This window comes from Rhinopithecus bieti, unplaced genomic scaffold, assembly GCF_001698545.2.
Source record: "Rhinopithecus bieti isolate Rb0 unplaced genomic scaffold, ASM169854v2 scaffold_3856, whole genome shotgun sequence".
Classification (NCBI taxonomy): domain Eukaryota; kingdom Metazoa; phylum Chordata; class Mammalia; order Primates; family Cercopithecidae; genus Rhinopithecus; species Rhinopithecus bieti.
The window spans coordinates 3,174,445-3,196,504 of record NW_016804410.1 but is presented as its reverse complement, the minus strand read 5'-3'; the positions used below and the strand labels follow the sequence as shown (position 1 = coordinate 3,196,504).

General features: G+C 38.8%; 1 protein-coding gene and 1 long non-coding RNA gene across 5 annotated transcripts in view; one reads left to right on the top strand and one right to left on the bottom strand.

Moving 5' to 3' along the window:
- Positions 1 to 877, top strand: part of LOC108526917 (uncharacterized) — a 54,337-nt gene extending 53,460 nt beyond the window's left edge. The window contains exon 5 of the long non-coding RNA XR_001884637.1: positions 553 to 877. This is a non-coding gene — a long non-coding RNA (uncharacterized LOC108526917). The remainder of the gene's footprint in view (positions 1 to 552) is intronic.
- The window catches only part of DLGAP1 (DLG associated protein 1), an 830,806-nt gene that overhangs the window by 376,860 nt on the left and 431,886 nt on the right, over positions 1 to 22,060 (bottom strand). The gene's annotated exons all lie outside the window — the stretch shown is intronic.

The following is a 22,060-nucleotide window of genomic DNA, read 5'->3' as shown; positions in this document are numbered from 1 at the left end:
TTTTTTTTTTTTTTTTTTTTTCCGAGACAGGGTCTCACTCTGTTACCCAGGCTGGAGTGCAGTGGCATGATCACAGTTCACCGCGGCCTCGACCTAATGGACTGAAGGGATCCTCCTGCCTCAGCCACCTGAGTAGCTGGGACCATAGGCATGTGCCATCATGGCCAGCTAATTAAAAATAATTTATTTTATAGAGCGGGGGTCTCATTATGTTGCTCAGGCTGGTCTATTACTAACCTCAATATAGAGATAAGGAAACTGAGGCACAGGGTTTTCCTTACACAGGTAAGGAAACTGATCTGTGCCCAGGTCCACACAGTTAGTAAGTGAAGGAGTTGGATCCAAATCCAGACAGTCCGACCCTACCGTCTTCCTTTCAAATGGGTAGTGCACTTTGGATATCTGTTTGTGGTTAAAAGTTTCAAGCACTAAATTAGTCAACGTAGGCAGTTGTCAGAGGCTTTCTCTGCTTTTGTGTAAAGAGGACAAATCACAGTAATAATTTTGATGTGTTCTATTCTCAACTCTCTGACATTTCTTTTTCCTTTTCAGTGCAGGTTTCTCATACTCCATGGAGAGATAGAAAGCACCAGATGACAGCCACCACACATTTTTATTGCCATTGCTATAAGATGCTTCTAACCATCGTAAAATTATGAAACACTGAATTCCTTAAAAGTTGTCCACTTGCCGATTTATCTGATGGTAACTATTAAATATTTAAAAGTAACTTTAATGAATCTACTTGTGATGATTGTGTGAGCAATCTATTCTCTGAATTCCACCAAAAAAAATTTTATGACCAAAGTCATAACGAACATATTTCTATAGTCCTAAGCCGGCAAGATAAATAGAGATCTGCTTATAATATAAAAAACGTATTTATTCCTAAACTAATAAGATGATTATCAATCTGTAAAAGACTATGAAAATCAATACCGTATACTTGGCTATACTTGGTGAGAATTTTGGAAACATGTCTGTTCTTTTTTATTTGTGTTCTGGAAGATACTTAGCCCACCTTTTTTTTTTTTTTTTTTTTTTTTTTTTGAGACGGAGTCTTGCTCTTGTTGCCCAGGCTGGAGTGCAGTGGCATGATCTCGGCTCACTGCATCCTCCACCTCCTGGGTTCAAGCAATACTCCTGCCTCAGCCTCCCAAGTAGCTGGGACTACAGGCGTGCGCCACCACGCCCAGCTAGTTTTTGTATTTTTAGTAGAGGCGGGGTTTCACCATGTTGGCCAGATGGTCTCGATCTTTTGACCTCATGATCCATCCTCCTCGGCTTACTTAGCCCACTTTTAAGGACAAGTCCAGCTGTCCTTACCCTTCACAGCAAATAACAAACATAGTGATTAGTGGGGGTGAAGAGATGTTGGTCAAGGGGTACAAAAGTATAGTCAGATAAAAGGAATAAGTTCTAGTATTTGATAGAATAGTAGGCAAATTATAGTTAACAAAAATGTATTGTACACTTCAAAGTAGCTAGAAGCAAAGAACTGTAATGTCCCCAACACAAAGAAAAGATAAATGTTTGGGGTGACAGTATCTCAATTACTCTGATTTGATCATTACACATTGTATGCAGGTATCAAAATATCACATATCCCCCCAAAATATGTACAATTGTTGTATATTAATAAAAATAAATACAAACAAAAAGACCAAAATAGTAATTACTTATAGTGTAATTATTAGCCTAGGGCCAATCTGGACAAGCACCTGTTCAACACCATATCCTCATTTTCTGGCACCCAGTAGACACTGCAGAAGTATTTTTGATTGGTCCTGCAGAGGTTCTACCCCACCCTCACCAGGTGCAGGTGGATGCCAGGTGCCAGCCTGGGAGAGGCTCTAAGTTCTAAAGAGTGTGTCGGTGGATGGTGCGCTTTGATCTTTTAGTTCATACAGCTCTGCTTTTGATTAACAGCACAGAACACTGGGCCCAGACTCTTGCCAGAAGATGCCTTTGAACTGTTTGCTGCTCACCTTTTAGTGAAAGCTCTTGACACAAATATTAAAGAAAAGTGTTTAAAGGACGTGCGGTCAATGCACTCCTGACGGTGACTCTTTCATGGATTGAAAGCTCTGAAGTCCCACACTGGAAAAACACTTCGAGAGACCTACACAGATAATGGTGTGTATAACTTCAGAGGCCTGTGCTGTCTCTTGAAGTGCATATTGATGCCCTAGAGGGTTCTGTCATGATAAAAAACAGCCTTCAGTTTTTTCCATCTCTAATTCATTGGTAGTGAAGACCAAGAGCACTGTTTTGAAATGGATCTGAGTCCAGTTTGGTCTAAGCAGAAAAAGAGTTCTATGATGGATCCACACACTCTAAGTTGGGGTGAGAAAGCTGCTGGGCCATGGGCTATGATTTTGGTATCCTTACTCTGGAAATTAAGGTAGACTACTAGCAAGTTGTGTATGTTGACCACACACTTTCTAATTTATCCAGAACATTGCTTCCATTGAGTTGGACTTGGTCATTATATCCTCAGTTTGCATTTAGGGAAAATTTTAAAAAGTTTCCCATGACACCTGCCTTCACTTTTTTTGTCAGAATGTCATCGAAAAACACTGGCCATGTCAGATAAAATGTCCTTGTCAGACCTAAGTGTCAGGAAAATCTTTGCTTCACTGAAGAATTTTATTCTTTCAGGACAAAATATGAATGACATAATATACAGTATTCTTCTTTGCTTCTGCTTTTAGGAATATCAGCTTAATGTCAATAATTGCATAGCATACCATAACAAAAATCATACAATGATACTAATTTTTATTTATATCTCTATCCATCAATCTATCCCACTGTTGAGCTAACAATCCTTATAAGCCACTCCAAATTCTTTGTGGAACAAATTAAGATACATAAAGGTAAACAAATAATACTGTATAGATGTTAATATTTTAATTCTCCCATGAAAAATAAAAGTTCGCCTTCCTTTGGCTTCAGAAAATTCATTAATTTTCCAGCTTTAAGACTGAAGAGTAATGAACACATGCTATCAGCAGATTTAAGTATCGGACTGACTACAGTTCAAGCCTTCCCCTTCATATTCCTCTCCAGTATGACTGAATAACTTCTTTTCCCTAGAGACAGATATTTAGCCTTAAATTTTATTAGAAGGAGAAAGAACAAAAAATTTTTAAATACCAAAGCAATATAAATCTACGGTGGTATTCAGAGTTGTTCATTTTTAATAGAAATAAATTACTAGTTCAAATAACTTCTCCAAAACAAGTTTCCCAGCCCACCAAAGCAGCCGCTGGTGAGCAGCCTCACCTGTTATCATCAGTCTTTTCTCGTCACACTTCCCTATTTAAGTGTGGAATTGTTCCCAGTTCAAAGATACATGGGAGAGAAGTGGCTGGATGGGTAGGATGCACAGAAAACCTCGTGCGTATTCTCTGGGAGAAGCTTCTGTAGATGAATCTAAGAGCCACAACAGATGACCTCTGGGGAGGTTTGTGGCTATCATCATGAAGAAAGGCTTAACCATTACACAAATCTTTGCAATATTTTTCTTCTGAATTTCTTAGGCCCAGGAGGCTCTATTGCTCAAGTTCATTTTAAAGCACACTGGTTTCAAAACCCGCATAAGTGTTCACCGAATTAAAAAAATTCTTTCTCAAGCTCTAGGTATGCTGACAAGTTCAGTAGACCGGAAGTGCGATACTTCTACCCGCGAGCCTCCTGCAGAGTCAGCACCTCACGGGAGAAGGCAGGGGCCCTGAGCTCCGTTCCGGGTCAGTGCCTTACTTCCTGTGTGATCTCTGCAAAGTTATTTCGTCAACCTCTCAGTCTCAGTTTTCTCATACATAAAGGAGGGACAAAAGTCATATCCAACTTGCAGATTGTGCAGATTAAATGCATGTCATGTAAAACACATGGAGTGTACTAAATGCTCAATAAATACCAGTTCCCTCCCTTCACCTTTCAGCCCCTCGTCTCCCCAGCAATATTTTCAGATGAAGAAGTGAGAATTTTCAGTCTTATTTACACCAAAGATCACGTTTCGTTAGTCAAAATAAAAGTGACCATATAATCTAAGGACATAAGTGAGTTATGTGGTCTGAGAACAGGACAGAATAATTAAAAGCAGGCCTGTGCTGAAAACCTGGAAATACGCTGCACATCATCTCTGCATCCTTCCCTCACGCCTCCTTCTCTCTCCCACAGGGTAGTAGAGCAAAGAAAGTAGAACTCAGGGCAGGGCTTGTGTCTGTTTTGTTCACTGGTGTACCCCAAGTGTGGAGAATCCTCATATAGATTTGATGCTCAATAAATATTTGATAAACTGAATTAAATATTCAGAAAGAAAGCAGAACTGTTTTGGGACTTCATATCCTGTTTTCCCTGGAGTTCAGCATAAATAAAATAATTATTTCTAACAAAAAAGTTAAAGAAAGTCTTTAATTTTCTACCACAGGAAAAGGTATTAGATTTTTATTCATTTTCCTCAAGCACATACCCCAAAAAATCCCCCCAAACAAATAAACATCAGTAAACGATGTCTGGAAACCCAGTGTCGCAATAGGTTACAAATAAAGCAAAGAGTGCCCCTGCTCAAACTGCTGTTTATCTTGCAAGGGCCTTCCAGGGTGGAGCTCTCTCACCCTCTCTTGGCCCAGCCCTAAACTTCACTATAAGTAAGCAGAATACAGCTGAGACAAGAGGAAGTAGTTCATTTGCATAATACAAACAAAGACACCCAGGTGAATGGTTTGCCACTTACCAATGTTTGCTTTGCTCATTAGTGAAACAATTTACCAGTAAGTCTACCTAAAGTCTAATATGCTATACTTTTTTTTTCCCCAGAAAGTTGGTCAATGGAGAAGGCATCAATTGGCAACATTTGGTTGGACCGGTTAATGATGGTTTGCTTTTCAAAAGATACTAGCAGACAGCATTAATCTTATTACTCTCTTTAAATATAATCTGGACGCAGAGAATCACTCACATGCTTTAAGTTAGTTGCAAAGTTTTGGGGGAAAATGTCAGAGATTTTGTTTTGTTTTTGGATGTCTGGCATCTGATAAGCAATGGATATTTTGGCAGCCAAAATATCCACTGTTTCTCTGGATACTAAAAATGATTATATTAATAGAAATAGCAGGGACTGTGAAGATTGGCTGTGACAAGTGATGCTGTGGTTTACTCTGACTTAGATTTGCTTCCATGGAGGTTTGACTGTGAGATGGAGATCTGTGGGGAGTGCCACTGGGGTGTGCTCTGGGCAAAACCACTATGACAGCAGTGAAGGAAGAAGGATCAGGTGGGAGGGGCATGTTGGAGTCCTGAGCCGGGATGCCCTTCAGAACTGGCCCAAACTGAAGCAGTGGGGATGAGTCTCAGTGGCCAGACATTGGATGTGGGCTGCCCAGGGAGGAAGCATGACCTCGTGTGAGGCAGCTCCCTTTGGCCAAAGGCAATTTTCCAGAAGGGATGCAGCTGAGGGCTGCCAGCTTCCACCAATTCCAGCAGCTGGCGGAAAGAGTACTTTGGCTCTGAAGGAGTATCTGGGTCGCCAACTACAGCATCCACCAAAACTGGCAAGTTTAAATAACAAAATATTTAGGAATGAGTACTTCCTATGTAACCCGCATATAAAGGACATTTCACAAATATTTGTCAAATGAATACATGAGTGATTATTAGGATAGAAGAATGACAAGTAGTGGATTTAAACCCCAACAGAAGGGATTTAAATAAGGCTAAACACAAATACAGAATTATAATAATGAACCACTCAGAGCAGAAGAACTTCCAGTCTAGATAGCTGTATTATGACTTCATCATTGGATTTAGTTACTCGAATTCGGAATTTAAGCCTTACAGCAAAAGTAGAGGGAAAAGATGGAAAAGGGACTCCGATTTTGGGGATCAAGGTTCAACAAGTGAGGGTCCCCCACTCACTTGGAAAGGGCTATCATTCTACTACATTAGAATTTGGCAGAAAAACTCAAGGCTTTAAAAGGAAATAATCAGTCTGTGTGAAGCAGCTGAAAGAAGTGAAAAACATCATTGATTGAATTTTTCCAAAATTAATGACTGTTCCTGCTTGGAGCCCTTTCAACTAAGGTAATCAACATCTAAAGTTCTTGTGAAGGTCATTTCTGAGCACAGTCTATTCCGCTCCATCGAATGATCCAGTTCCTCTTTGTCTGAGTGTCTGGGCATGCTCATCATGCAGCCAGCTATCTAATCACAAAGAAATTTTCCCGACACTACGCATTAGAAGATGCCCCTTACTTTATAAAGTTATATAAATTAGAATCTATTTTATCCAGGGGCTTATATGGTTAATTTCAAAGATGCTTTGTCTTCTTTTCTCAGTGGTCTTCATACCAAAATAAAGTTGAGCTTTCATGAAGGCTCTCAAATAGAGTTGGTGTTTTTATGGTATTGTTCACATGTTCTTAATTTTGTTTTTTCCTCAACTTTTAAATGTTCAGAAAAATTTTTTAAATATGGACTTTTGATAAGAAAATTTAAGATGATCATGAACTGCACGACATTTTATCGTCATCAAGCTACAGAATGCTTCTATTTTGTTTCATTTACTTTGGTTTTACTTTTTTCTCTATTATCTTCTGTCTCTAATCTCACAGCCCCCTCCAACCATAGTCAGCTTTTATAATATATATGAAATATATAATATTTATAATATATATGTTCATCCATTCTACCTTTTACACACACATACACACACACACACACACACACACAGAGATGTGAAAAATTTTGGCATTCACTGTGCTTAATTTACATAGATGATACTGTGGCATAAGTATCTTTCTAACTTTTCTTATTCAACACTGTTTTTAGAGATCTACTCATGATGTTACATATAAGCATAAGTGATTGCTTTTTACATTCCATCACATGCCATGCTATTCATACATTGGTAAGTCTACTAACAGTAACAGCTCTACCATGAACATGAACACACCTTATCCTTGAGCACCCGAGTGATTCGTGGAGGGTATATTCAGCAGTAGAATTGTTGGATTGTCGGGTATATCCCTACTAAATCTCAGCAAACTCAGTGAGATTATATTCCCAAATAGCTCTATTAGATTATATTCTCACCAGCAAGGTATCAAGGATTCCATTTCTATATATCTTCACCAGCAGTTGATGTTATGCAACTTTTTAGTTTTTGTCAATCTGATGATTATAGACTGACACTTTATCAATGATTTAATAAGTATTTTCCTAATTTTGAAAGAGTTTGGGCATCTTTTAATATTTACTACCCATTTAGGTTCCTCTTTCTGTGAAATGCCTATTCACAGACATTGCTTATTTTTTTCTTTAGGTTTTCTTTCTTTTCTCCTTTTTTTTTTAAAATGTGCCATATGGAGAGTCTTTTAAAATGCCTTTAACATTCAGAAAACTTTGGACTTTCCTAAAAGCTATACAAGTGTCATAGGTAAACTTTTTGCGTTGACTTTGACTTTCAAGAAACCTACAGCCATATCTGACATGTGATCACAGTTGTGTTTTCCCTTTCAGCAAGTGTACTCACATTCTTGTACTTTCTTGGAACCTAATTTTTGTATTCAATGTTATTATTAACTTTATTTTTATGTCTCTTGTCATAACCTAACTCAAAAGATGTTTTGAAGGAGTCAGGCATAAGTGAATCAATAAGCTTATTTTTTTTCAAAATGTTCCAGTTTAATTTAAATTGGTCTTCTAGCTAGAACAAAATGTGTTCCCACTCACCTTAAAGTGACAATAGGCTTCTGAATTCCACGGCTGTAGGTGTCATCTAGTTCAACAACACATTTTCAAATAGGAGATGGAAGACCACAGAAGTCACCTGAAGCTGTTTAGGAGACACAGGCTGGAGCAAAACTGGAATGGCCTGGCATTAAATCTGGTTTTTCTTTTCTTCTTATTTATTAATGTAATTTAAACAATTTTTGGTTTCTATTTTGCTTAGTAGAAAAGGTTTATACATGGATCACATGTCTGTGTGCGTATCTCTGTGTGAAAATGTCTGTTTTTTGTAAAGCTTATGTATGTTTCTTCCCCTCTCTCATTGGCATTTATCTTGATACAATTGACTTGAGGTTTCTGGTCTTGGTAAATTTCCTATTATTTCTGAAGCTTTGAAAAATTATCAAATCTAAATTAGAAATGTAAAATTCCAACTCAAACTTTGGAAGTCAAATTAAAACTCCTCTGGTAATCTCTGAGATACTATATACAAATATCATCCTACTTATTAATTGTTCAGCTCTTTTCTTAAATCATACATGAATGACTTGTCAAAGATAAAGTACTGGCATCAGAAAGATTCTCAATATCAGGACTTGAAGGTCATGTACACTTCAGTCTGGAGCATCCGAGAATGGACCCCTGATCTCCTATCCTTGTAGAATCCACACTTTCCTGGTGAGGCCTAAACAGGCAGGGAGCAGCACAGCTGGGAAGAACCCCATGTTCCTGACCTGGATCAAGGGAATGCTACCCCCACAATGGTGATACTAATATTTTTTCACGGAAACTGGCTTCCAAGCTGAACAAGACAGGCAAAGGGGACATGGCGAATCCCCCTCTTAACACTTATGCTTAGAGTGACATGTCTGTTCATGTTCACAAGTTGGCGTTAAAGCAACTCACATGGCCATATCTGTCTAGAAGGGGTCAGGGGAGTGCAACTCTTTTATGTACCCAGAAAGGGGGAGAAATATTTGGTAAAGACTACTAATGACTACCACCGTCTACAACCCTCACTTTTTCTGACTATGATTATAATGATACCCTTTGCCTTTACAGAGTATAGCTGTGCCTAATCAAAGGGCACACCAGCCAGATCTAGAGATGGGAGTGACTTCTAAGGAACATGGACTTCACCTGGGAAGGTGATGGGCTTGCTGGGGAGCTGTGGTGTTTGAGAGCCAGATGGTTGACTCATGAAACAGTAATCCAGGAGTGAAACAGAAACCAAGCTCTTAGGCAAGTAGTGCTACCAAGTCATAAATATGAAGGGACCAGGCAGAGAGCAGGAGACTCGGATACTGGGGAAATCAGACAAAACAAGAACCCACCTACCTGCCCTCTGTCCTCCTGCCTCCCACAAGTACTTTTTGTGCACTTATGAAGTGGCAAGTACTATTTTAGGTTCTAGGGATTCAGCAGTGAAAAGACAAGTGGAGGAACTAAAACAATCAAAAAAGTGTCTGAGGACTTGAGTGTACACAGGGGGAGAGACCCTGTCAAAGGTCATGTGTGTGTACTCTATGCTGAGTATTTCATACCCATGGCTCATTTGAAACATGCAAGAACTCAAAGAGGTGAGTACTGCTATTACAGGTTAAGTATCCCAAATCCAAAAATCAGAAATCCAAAATACTCCAATGAGCATTTTTTTTGAGTGTCACATCAGTACTCAAAAATTTTCAGATTTCGGATTTTCAGATTTGGGATGTTGATCTGGTAAGTGGAATGCAAATATTCCAAAATCCCAAAAAATCTGAAATCTGAAGCACTTATAGTCCCAAGCATCTCAGGTAAGGGACACTCAACCTGTATAACCATTTTTTCAATGAGGCAACAGTCCTTCAGGGTGGTAAACGATTGGCCCATGGTCATGCAATTGATCCAAGTCCTGGTTTTCTGACTCTAAAGGCCCTTTTCATTTTATTTTTGGACAAAAACATTGTCATTTTTTAACAGAACAAACACAAGTTTCTAGAGTTTAGATCTCTGCTTTCTAAGGTTACTGTTTTCCATCTGAGATCTGTTTTCTGCTGATAATTACAAAGTTTTGAAAATAATTCAAGCCATATATATATAATTTATAAATACCATACATACATATATATAAAATTGTTTTACATGACTGCTAAGGGATGCTTCAAACTGACATTTTTAAAAGCCAAGTGAATATATTGAAGGTATTTTTTAAAAACAGTTACTTTGATTTGAAACAACCTCTTGTTATGATAAAAGTAGTCTCATCTCTAAAACAGACAAATATAGACGGCCATAAGATAATTAAATCAGAATCTGTTTTCTCTTTGCAGGAAGTGAATCTAAGTGTCAAGACAGTCCCCACTCTTTTCAGGCTTATGGTATTAACAGCATCACATCACAAAATGTTGTCAGGTTCTTGTGGCAGCAATAATGCTTTCACTTATAAAATGTGACTACAGTTCTTAAGTTGGTTCCTCTGGACCTCTGTCATCTACACACACAAACATGCACAGTCACTAGTTAGGTTAAGTTGAATTCGGCTTAAGAAGTGCTAGAAAAAGGCTTCTGAACTGTTGAAACCATGCTAGGGGTCAGTTGGTGGATTTTTCACCAAAAGGGTCATACAGATGTCTAGGTTTTTCAGTGTGAGATATCGATATTCCAAAACGCCATTCTGAGCAGGAAGCAAGAAAGGATTGTACAAAGGCTACATTGAAAGTATAATGAAGCCAAATTCTTCTGCTCAGTTTAGAAGGGGTTTTGCACTTTTCAGGGTGGAATACTTAAAACTCAAAATTCACAGATCAAACAGGTACACAGGCCACAGGTACTCAGGGGTTGGGTGTTACCAAAGGGTTAAAAAAAAAAAAAAAGAAGAGTTGAGAGAAAAGGAATTTTCTTTCTATAGCACTATCTATGAGATGGAGCTCTGAGTATAAGCAATCATTTCTGGTTCTCCAGATTGGAAAAGTCATCAGGAGATCACATCATAATCTGTTAAGTAGACAACTATCCTTTAGTGGTGCCAAAGTTTCTATTTCTGATTCTTTGGTCACACAGTGACTTCCTGGGCTATGAAATAGTCTACTCAGTGAAACTAATTATCATAAAAGACATGCAAAAACCTTTTCACAGTCTTTGTCCTGGAATACACAATTGTAAATTGGCATGTGACTTTCTAATTTAGCCTGAGAGTATTATTCCTTTCCAAGGTTTAGGCACTAGTTGCTGTTATTAAGATAGGAATTGTACAGGTGGTGGCTCAGTCCCAAGTGAGACTCGGCCTGAATAATCTCACTATGCAGAAGTCGAGAGCACGTGGGGAGAAGAGACAGGCTCCTTGTATCCTGGATTACCCTGACTCTACTGCAGCCAAAGTGCTGTTCTTGAGTTTTATGTCAGGTGAATATTAACAACAGCAGTAGGATAGGTTACTAGACAGTCAGCATGCTTTTAGGAAAAGCACAGAAATTTTGAAGGTTTTTGATATATCCTAACATATGATTTGTGTGATGTCTCTGAGGCTCACTTCCCCATTTAAAAATAGAAATAATGTGTTCTGGTGCGGTGGCTTATGCCTATAATCCCAGCACTTTGGGAGGCTGAGGTGGGAGGATCACTGGAGACCAGGAGTTCAAGACTAGCCTAGCCAACATGGCAAAACCCCATCTCTACTAAAAATAGAAAAATTATCTGGGCGTGGTGGTACATGCTTGTAATCCCAGCTACTTGAGAGGCTGAGGCAGGAGGATTGTTTGAATCCGAGAGGAGGAGGTTGCAGTGAGCCAAGATTGTGCCACTGCACTCCAGCCTGGGTGACAGAGCGAGACTCCATCTCAAAAAAAAAAAAAAAAAAATAATGGTATGCTCTAGTGAAATTAAATGAGACGGCACACTTACTTACTTACTTAGTGAGCCCAGAATCTGGGGCATAGTAAGGATGCAAAAATGTTCGTTCCCTCCTACTCCTTCCCTTCTCTGTAGGAAGAAGTGATTTCAATCATTTATGTTAATACAGATTCCCTTGTTATATAAAATTAAAATTGTAATTTATTTGAGATCAACTTAGAACTTTGTTGTTGCAAAAACAGAGAGACAGCAAAATGTAACACAAAAATCCCCTCAGATTATGGTGACTCAGATAATTTGCTTTCCAGCTCAGCAGTGTCAGGTAGAACTTGAGTAATGAGTGACCCTGAATCTGATTTACTTCACTTAAACTGCTCCTTAAAACCATTCTTTGTGGTGCGTTCAAGATGGTTTTGCTTAAGTATCACGTGATGGTGATGCCTTCCTCAAATGGCCCTTGTGATAACCAATTAGTTGCGGTGTCACCTACCTCAACAGAAAAGAAAAAACATTTCAATCTGGAGAAAGATAAAGTGTGCTTCTTTACTAGAAATGGCTGTAAAGTGCTACCAAGTAGAAAAATCTATTGTCAAGAATATTCTAAAACTCTTCCTTTCCTAGATGAGGGACTGTTATTGCAAAGACAATCTGAGGCCTGTGGATTTTAATCAACATAGATTATCCAAAATATGTAAATATACAGGGAACTGACTCTCTGTATGTATATAGCTATTCATTACTTTTGTTTGTGACTCTATGCAAAGCATATTTATATAAAACAATACAAAAACACATAATAGACCATGAAAGTAACACGCGAAAAGCAGCATTATCTTGCTCTGCTCTGAGGAGGCATCAGCCTCCTGACTTGCTTGTGCATTCAGGTGGCAACAAATACATTATTATCTGATCTCAGTTTTAAAAAAGCAGGCACAGAGTACATCACACCAAATGTTGAAATGATCAAACTAAAGAGAAACTTGCCTAATATGAACAGTGCTACTCACCATCACGTGCTACTTAAGCAAAACCATCTTGAAGGCACCGCAAAGAATGGTTTTAAGGAGCATGTACACATGTGTTGAAACACCATACTTTATTCCATAAATATGTACAAATATGTCAATAAAAATAAAATAAAACTCAAAAGAAAAAATGAAATCTGTTATCGTCACATCTTTTTTACCTTATCACATCTAGTCACATCCCACGGATCAGTTTCAGGAAATGAGGCATTGGTGTAATTACATTTTCCAGACTACTGAAGTTTAACATTTAAGTACTGAACCCTTTTATTGTAAGCATTTGTGATGGGAAGTGTTCTTAAATGCATCACATTATTTCCCTGCTTTGTGAATTAAATGTGCTAAATGCTATCTAGCCTTTTTTTTTTTTTTCAAGCAAGTAGCATTTTTACTTCATTTTTTTTTTCAAGTATACAATACATTAACAATAGTCGCCATGTTGGACACTAGGGCTCTTGAAGTTGTTCCTCCCATTCAACAAAAATTTTGTATCCTTTGATCATCATTTCTCTAAACCTCACCTTCTCCATGGTAACCACTCTTTTAATCTCTGCTTCTAAGAGTTTGACTTTTTTAGATTCCACATGTAAGTGAGATCATGTAGTATTTGTCTTTCTGTGCCTGGTTTATTTCACTTAGCATAATGTCCTGTGGGTTCATCCATGTTGCAAATTACAAGATTTTCTTATTCTTAAGGCTGAATGGTATTCCCTATGTATATATACCATATTTCCTTTATTCATTCATCCACTGATGGATGCTTAGGCTGATTCCAGATCTTGGCTATTACGAATAGTGCTGCAACAATCATGAAAGTGCAGATATTGCTCTGATATACTGATTTCATTTCCTTTGAATATATACCCAGTAGTGGGACTGCTGGTAGTTCTATTTTTAATTTTTTGAGGACCTTCCATACTGCTTTCCATAATGGCTGTACTAATTTGCCTTCCCACCAAGGGTTCCCTTTCTTCTACATCCATCTAACGGCCTCTTAATGACTCAATTTTTATTAAACATATAGTTGAGTGGGTAAGAAACTCCAAAATGGTTCAATTTCCCAGGCCCATCCTTGTATTTTACACTTGAATGCTAGAGATGCTAAGTGACTTGCTAATGCCCACACAGGTGGATATACCAGGAGCTCACCCTAACGCCCACGTTTCCTAATTCCTAATTTCAGTGGTCTTCCTAGTAGACATAATTCCCAATAATATTGAATTATTGGTCCTTGCTGCTGTTCTCACCAGGCAGGTTCTTCCCTTAAATTCAAGTGTGCCCTACTGTCTCTCCTACCTCAGGGTTTTCCTCATTTGTCACCTTCTCAGTAAGGTCCTCCACGATGGCCCTATTTAAATTGGCAACCTCCTTCCACTCATGGCATTCCTTTCGGTTTTCTTTGATTTATTATTTTCTCTACAGCAGTGATCACCTTCTCACATTCTATGTATTGCCTTTCCCCTCCCACTAGAATGTAAACTCCATTAAGAAATTATTATTATTTTTTGATATGGAGTCTCGCTCTGTAATCCAGGCTGGAGAGCAGTGGCGTGATCTCGGCTCACTGCAACGTCCACCTCCCAGGTTCAAGCGATTCTCCTGCCTCAGCCTCCCAAGTAGCTGGGATCACAGGCACATGCCACCAGGCCTGGTTAATTTTTGTATTTTTAGTAGAGACGGGGTTTCACCATGTTGGTCGGGCTGATCTCAAATTCTTGACTTCGTGATCCACCCACCTCAGCCAAGAAAATATTTTTGTCTGTCTTGTTCATGACTGTATTCCTAGGGCTAGAATACTGCCTGGCAAATAATAGGTGCTCAATAAATATGTGTTAAGAAAATCATGTATGGCAGATGTACCTGATAGCAGAAACTTAACTGAAGCACACCCTGAGAATGACCTTATGGGCTAAGAATGTGTGTTCAGAGTTCCAAGTTAAGGAATCCAGGAATGGCCAACCCAGAGATTCATTCTTTTCCAGTGAGGAACATCTGAACCTCCAGCCCATCCCATAGAATCCAGGCCATACAGGGGATTGAGGCCTTTTGTTTTGGATTGAATGAAGGTTGCCAAGTGGAGGTAGCTAGCTGGAAGGTGGTAAATGAAAATGCTATGTAAACTTCATGCTTTTGACTGGGTGCAGTGGCTCATGCCTGTAATCCCAGCACTTTGGGAGGCTGAGGCGGGCAGACTGCTTGAGCCCAGGAGTTCGAGACCAGCCTGGGCAATGGGGTGAAATCCATTGTCTACCAAAAATACAAAAAATTAGCTGGGTATACTGGCATGTGCCTGTAGTCCCAGCTACTCAGGAGGCTAAGATGGGAGGACTGCTTGAGGTGGAGGTTGCAGTGAGCCGTGATTGTACCACTGCCCTCCAGCCTGGGTGACAGAGTGAGACCCAGTCTCAAAACAAAAACACAAACAAAAAACTACTGCATGCTTTTCACAAATGGTAGCTGTTCTCCTATCCAGCCCATCGCCACTGAACCACCCTATGCAAATCCCCTCATTAAACCTCCTATGCAAATCCCCTCATTAAACCCTATATCACGTTCACTGGGTCTGGGTCTCTTCTTTGGCCTCTGAAATATGGTGCCTGTCATCCCTATTGAAGTCAACAGGGGTCCAGCATGACAAATCACTAGTCTGAATGACTAAAACTTGACAGAGTTTGAGTTCTGAATAAATCAGTTCAATAACAAAGAGATTTGTACGTTATTTTTTTTTCTGCTGGTAGAAAAGGTATACGAAATTATTTGTTCAGCCAAGTCTGGTTTGGAAAAAAAAAAGGAAGGTGGAGTCTTAGTTGGTTAATCAGTATCAGAAGTTGGCTTCCTATCAGATGATACAATAAAATATATATTGTATTTACAAACATATTTCTACCAAACTACTGAAAGCATTGGTGACTATACCATCAGCTAAATTTTTAACTAAAATAATGGCCCCCTCACGAAAATCGTCTGTAAGTGCACCTGGAAAGGGTACCATTAATGTCTCATTTTGTTCACCTAAAAGCGGTCTCACTGGTTCAACATTTAGCTGTTATGGCCCCTTTAGAGTTAGTGGACGGGAAATAAACAACAGTGTTTGTCAAGGAACCATTTGTTAAAACCACAGGGGTGGCTGGGTAGTTTAAAGAGTAATCTTCAGTAAGGTACATGAAAGAGTTTATAATAGTCAGTTTCAAAGGAGGATGAGTCTTTGAGGGATCTGTCTGATGATAATGAAAATAAAATGAAAGTTAAAGCGTTCTTTGCAGTTTTTACCACAGGAGATGATTGGAAGGAAACTAACTCCTTCAAGTAAGGAGATGATTCATAAATTACTGACAAGAAAATAGTGCTTCAATTAAAATGGTGATGATAAAGACTGCAGAGCAAAAAATCATACGAAACAATATTAAATTCTTTACATATATGAAACCACGTGTGGTGGCTATGCTCATGTGAACATATGCACACACATAAACTTACAGGTGACATTACGAGTAACAAGCAAAATTATCCCTTTTCTCTAGTTTCCCAGTTTTGATACTTCACATTATAAGGAATAAAATAATAATAAAAACATATTGGTCATGGGGCATGGGCGATATTAATAGTAGTTTACCTAAGGTAACGAAGGAAAACTTGATTCGAACAGATGGTGATTACTGACATTTTCATACTGACATTTGAAAAGAATTTCCAAAACTGTGCTTTCTTGTATTTTATACAAGAAATATAAATTTGAATAAAAATATATCTATAAATATAATTTTTAATACAAATATAAATTATAATTTATATATAAATATGAAATATAAATATGAATTTGCCAGAGAATAACTGCATCACCCACAGACCCAAGGGATGTGAGGTAAAACAAGCTTCGATGTCTTTTGGAGATTCATGATGCAACTACTCATTAAAGGGTCTGAAATGTTCTGTAGGCTACCTATTGATATTGTGAGAAAACCAGTGTTTTAGCAAACAGTACATTAAGCACACAGATACTTTGGTTTTCCCCAGTAAAGTTTTAACATAAAAACATATAAGAAAACAAGACATAAGAAAGCTGGGTCAAGGTTTTTTTGTCCTTGAAAGCTTTCTGAGGAAGACTGGCCTTATATCTAATTACTAGGGTCACAAGGGAAAGGGGAAACCTCTCTCCAAAGAGAGAAATAGCTAAATCAAAGCCTGTCTCGAGAGAGTTTCTGCAGCAGGGCCGGCTAAAATCCATGGGTGGATGATCATGTCACATCGTTTGGAAACAAGTCACTCGGAAGCCAAAGTTTTGTGGTTTATAGAAGGGAGTTAGGGGCTACTAGGAAGGTTTCTGAGCCCATGTACTCCCATCATATCCTGTACTGGTCATATACGGGTGTTTAAATTATCTTAAAGATTGTTCTCAATAGAGTGCAAGCCTCTCTGTCTCTGTCTCTCTCTCTAAGCTTCTTGATGACAGCAACCATTATGGTCACCTTCATATCCACAGTGTCTGGGTCCTAGTTGGTGTTGAATAAATAAATACACATTGAATTAATGACAGAAAGCATGAATAAATGAATGAATATTCTTGTAAGCTACAGAATATTGATACTGGATCAGAGCAACTAAAAATTCTTTCCAAGTGTAGCTCTTAAATAAAACAGTCCTTAATCAATGATATATTTCCATTAGATTGGAAGGCAAGAGAATAATATTCTCAGCCTTTCCCTAGTTTCTGTTTTAATCATTAGTTATTTAATTTTAATTTTTATTCATTCATTATTTTTAATTTCACATGATATGACGTGTGAAACATTGAAACAGCTCAGATAAGGCTAACGTGTCTCTTGACCATCACCCACCAGTTCCTACTCAGAGCTGGAAAGCTTGGAGTCTGTTTGGCACACAAGATTGTCTTCAAGGTCCTATTTTAGGAAATATAAATTACTTAAAATTTTGTCAGTGGCTGCAAAGGATTCCATAAAATGGTTGTATCATAAATTATTTAGTTTTCTCCCATTGATAGAAATTTATGTGTTATCAAGGCTTGCTATTATGGGAAATGTATCAGTGAACATCTTTGCATCCTAGACCAGATACTGAGAAATAAAATTGTTGGATAATTAATTAAAAAATTCAAATATGGCCAAACTATCATCCAAAGAAATGGCTCACCAGACTGACATTCCTTCCAGCAATGTAGAGCATACGCATTTTCTATACTTCGGCCAAAATATTTCTATTATCAAATGTAAGTTATTTTTTTCCAAATAATTCGGGTGAAAAATGGTATCTTCCTTTATTTTGCACTTTCCTGATTACTACTTAGTTTAGCAACTCTTCTTTTTTTTTTTTTTTTCTTCAGATGGAGTCTTACTCTGTTGCCCAGGCTGGAGGGCAATGGTACAATCTCGGCTCACTGCAACCTCTGCCTCCCGGGTTCAAGTGATTCTCTGCCTCAGCCTCCCGAGTAGCTGGGACTACAGGCGACCGCCACCACGCCCGGCTAATTTTTGTATTTTTTGTAGAGACAAGGTTTCACCGTGTTAGCCAGGATGGTCTCGATTTCCAGACCTCGTGATCCACCAGCCTCGGCCTCCCAAAGAGCTGGGATTACAGGCTTGAGCCGCCATGCCTGGCCCTTTTTTTTTTTTTTTTTGAGATGGAGTTTCGCTCTTGTTGCCAGGCTGGAGTGCAGTGGCGTGATCTCGGCTCACTGCAACCTCCGCCTCCTGGGTTCAAGCGATTCTACTGCCTCAGCCCCCCGAATAGCTGGAATTACAAGCGCCTACCACCATGCCTGGCTAATTTTTGTATTTTTAGTAGAGACGGGGCTTCTCCATGTTGGCCAGGCTGATCTCGAACTCCTGACCTCAAGTGATCCACCCACCTCGGTCTCCCAAAGTGCTGGGATTACAGGCATGAGCCATGGCACCCGGTTGCAACTTTTTATATACTATTTGTCACTGTATCCATTTTAACCAAGATATTAGTCACATTAAAATCATATTAAAAACATAAAAATTATTAAAAACCCACACAAGTCACAACTATAAATTATCTAGTCCTGTTGCCTTATGGTAAGCAAAACTATACCTTTAAACCATTCACAAATATATAATTGTCTATTCGGTGGCTCCTGAAAAGACCCCTAGCATTACAGATTTTATAATCTTCCTCAGTAGGAAGTTGGAATGCTTCCTACTTCCCACACTTTTACAGCCAAGTTGGTCACCTTTCTGGACAAACAGGCCTCACTTCAAGAGAACGTCACTTATTTCACTTTGTAGGTGGACCTTGTCTCACTAACATTACCTTCTTGTGTACAGACATGAGGTTTATACTTTTGTAGCCTTTGTGCCTAGCACTGTGGTGGGCCCATCAAAGAAACAAATATATCACAAGTGTAACCAATTCAGCAATTCAGTCACAGTAAACTTTCAAATGCCCGAAATCACATACTCTCACTACTTTCCCCCGCACTAAATGCTAATTCTACCATCATTTGAAAAAAAAAAAGTCTTTTTGTACTGTCAAGTAACATAATTAAGGTAAATAAATTATTACAGAAGAAGAAACTTATAGTTCTTTATTATTTTCGAACCTTATTTGTCATAAACAGTTCTACAGAGTTTTTAAGAAACGGATTTGCTTTTATTTAAATAAAATGTCATTATCAAGGAAAAGGCAGATTTCCATTGTAGGCAACTTAATGTTTAGACTCAGTAATAGTGTGTTTTCCTGTTTATTTTATGAAAGTAATTTCAATTAGTAAGTACAAAAAACTTCTCTCATATATCACTCACTATTCACGGGTTTGGTGAAAATATTTGAGTTTCAAATTCAAGGAAATTTAAATACTTGAGGTATTTTTACAGAGCTACATTTTACTCTAGTTCACCAAATAATATAGCTTGAAATTCTTCCTCCCAGCCTACTTCACTTACAAACAACCTCCCTGAACTTTATAATCATTTATGAAAAAGACTAAACTGAGAATCAAGAGACTGCAGTCTAGCCTAGGCTCTGACATTAAACACATTTATGACGTGATTACTTTTCTAAACTTTTATGCTTTATTGAGTAAAACAAAAGATTTGGCTAGATTGAGGGATGCAAACTCAATTTCCTTGATTCATCTTCCAATATTAAAAAAGAGATTTCATATGAAGGTAAGAAGTAGTTCAACCGCTTTTTGAAATCCTAGGTTATCTGGCCACTTTATACGTTGTCCTACATGTTACCCACCAGCTGAAGCCCACGTGCAACTTCTACCTGTTGGTTACGGACTCCCCAGTTCACCGGACTCCCACTTGGCCTGTTTCATTTCTTTTTATGCACAGTAGACAATAAACTCATTCAAATGTGCAACTAAGGGCTAGACAAAAGTCTACAGAGACTTCATGTTCTAAAATTCAAAGATTTAAGCTCCCAAAGGACTCATTGGTGAGATATCAGGAAAGACTCATGACTAACGTGTCCAAACCTACTCAGCATCTTCTGCTTTCTCCCCGTCTCTCAGAGACTCAGTTACAGGCTTCTCTGGAAGGCTGCCTCCTCCTCCCTCCCCAGATGCCTCATGGGTCTCTCCAAGCTTTGCCTTTTGCGCCTACCCTGTGATTCTAACCTTACCATTTTAGATACTCTCCTCTGGCTTCCAGATTTTGTTCTCCACCTTCTTAGTGAACTTGATATTTCAGTAAACTTTTTCTGCAAGGCTGCTTTGCCAAGGATAGAAAATCTGGATTCTTCTTGGTTCAGACAGGCAGCTGAGGACCAGTCCTGTCCAATCCCCCACTTAGCCATGGCTCCTAAAGACCCCAACCTCTGACACTGCCCAGCCCACTGCCCACAACGGGGTGGCAGCGCTAGAGGTATGCAGTTGCTATTGTGCAGAGAAACTTTCAAACCTGTTTCTGAGATTCATTCACAAAACTCTCTCCATTTTGCATAAAAGACAAAATTTACATAAAAGATAAGGAAGCCCACAGAAATGAAATGATTTGCTGGGTTTCAAAGATAGATTTTGGATATAGGGTTTTTTTTTTTTTTAGACAGATTCTCCCTCTGTGGCCCAGACTAGAGTGCAGTGGCGCCATCTTGGCTCACTGCAGGCTCCACCCCCCTCCCCCCGGGCTCACGTGATTCTCCTGCCTCACTGGGACTACAGGTGCCCACAGCCACGCTTTTTTGTATTTTAGTGGAGATGGGGTTTCACCATGTTGACCAGGCTGGTTTCCAACTCTTGGTCTCTAGTGATACGTCCGCCTTGGCCTCCCAAAGTGCTGGGATTACAGGAATAAGCCACCACGCCTGGTATTTTTTTTTTTTTGCTATTCTTGACAAGAGGACAAAGAACTTGAGCACAGAAAGCAGGATAATGGCCTGAAAACTGGTGAAAAGACACCATGTCTGTAGAGGAACTGAGTTTGCGGGAAGAAATGAAGAAGGGAGGAGGTGGGCTGGGGGCTGAGAAACCCATCACTAATAGATAACTGTGCCTTAGCACCCACCTGAAGAAATTTATGTTATTACTTTATTAGGCATCAATAAGAATCTGTAAAATTCTCAACGGCTTTAGTTAGCTTAGCATGTTAAGTCAAAGTGACTTCAAGAAGCTTTGGAAGCATAAATTATTAGACAGAACCAGCCTTCATATATTCAACATTAAAGCCACTAGAAGGAACACGATGTCTCTGGAAGTCTATTAATTCTGGCCCCAACTCAAGATTTTTCAGCACAATCATGTAAATACGTGCTTGAATAACATAAAACTAACTATTATTTTGTAGTGACTAGTCACATGGCCAATTAATATTTTCTAACCTCGGATTTTGAAGTATGTCAGCTTTTAGAAACCAGTCTGTTCTATTAAGTTCAACTTCTATTAACAGCATTTATACTTCACTATTATTTCTTCTTTATTTTGCCTGTCTCACTCACTTCAGGTATTCTTATCGAAATATGCCATATGGCCAAATATCTACACTCAAAATTAGACCTATATTTTCCAAAATGTAATTGGGAGAAAACTATTTCTGTTATCTCTATAAATTTTTACTTAGCTGTCTTATTCCACTGGATTAAAATTTGCTTTCTTTATGACCACAGAGAAAAGAATATCTATTAAATTACAGACCAGGAGTAGTGGCTCATGCCTGGAATTCTTGCACTTTGGGAGGCTCTAATGATCCCAGGATTTTGGGAGGTTGAGGTAGGAGGATCCCTTGAGACGAGGAGTTTGAGACCAGCCTGGGCAACATAGGGAGATCCCGTCTCTACAAGTTTTTTTTTTTTTTTTTTTTTTTTTTTTAATTCCCAGGCATGGTGAAATGCCCCTGTTTTCCCAGCTGCTAAGGAGGCTGAGAATACAAGGGGTACTGCTTGAGCCTGGGAGTTCAACGCTGCAGTGAGCTATGACAGTGCCACTGCACTCCAGCCTTAGGGACAGAACAAGACCCTGTCTCAAAAAACAAAACAACAACAACAAAACAAGT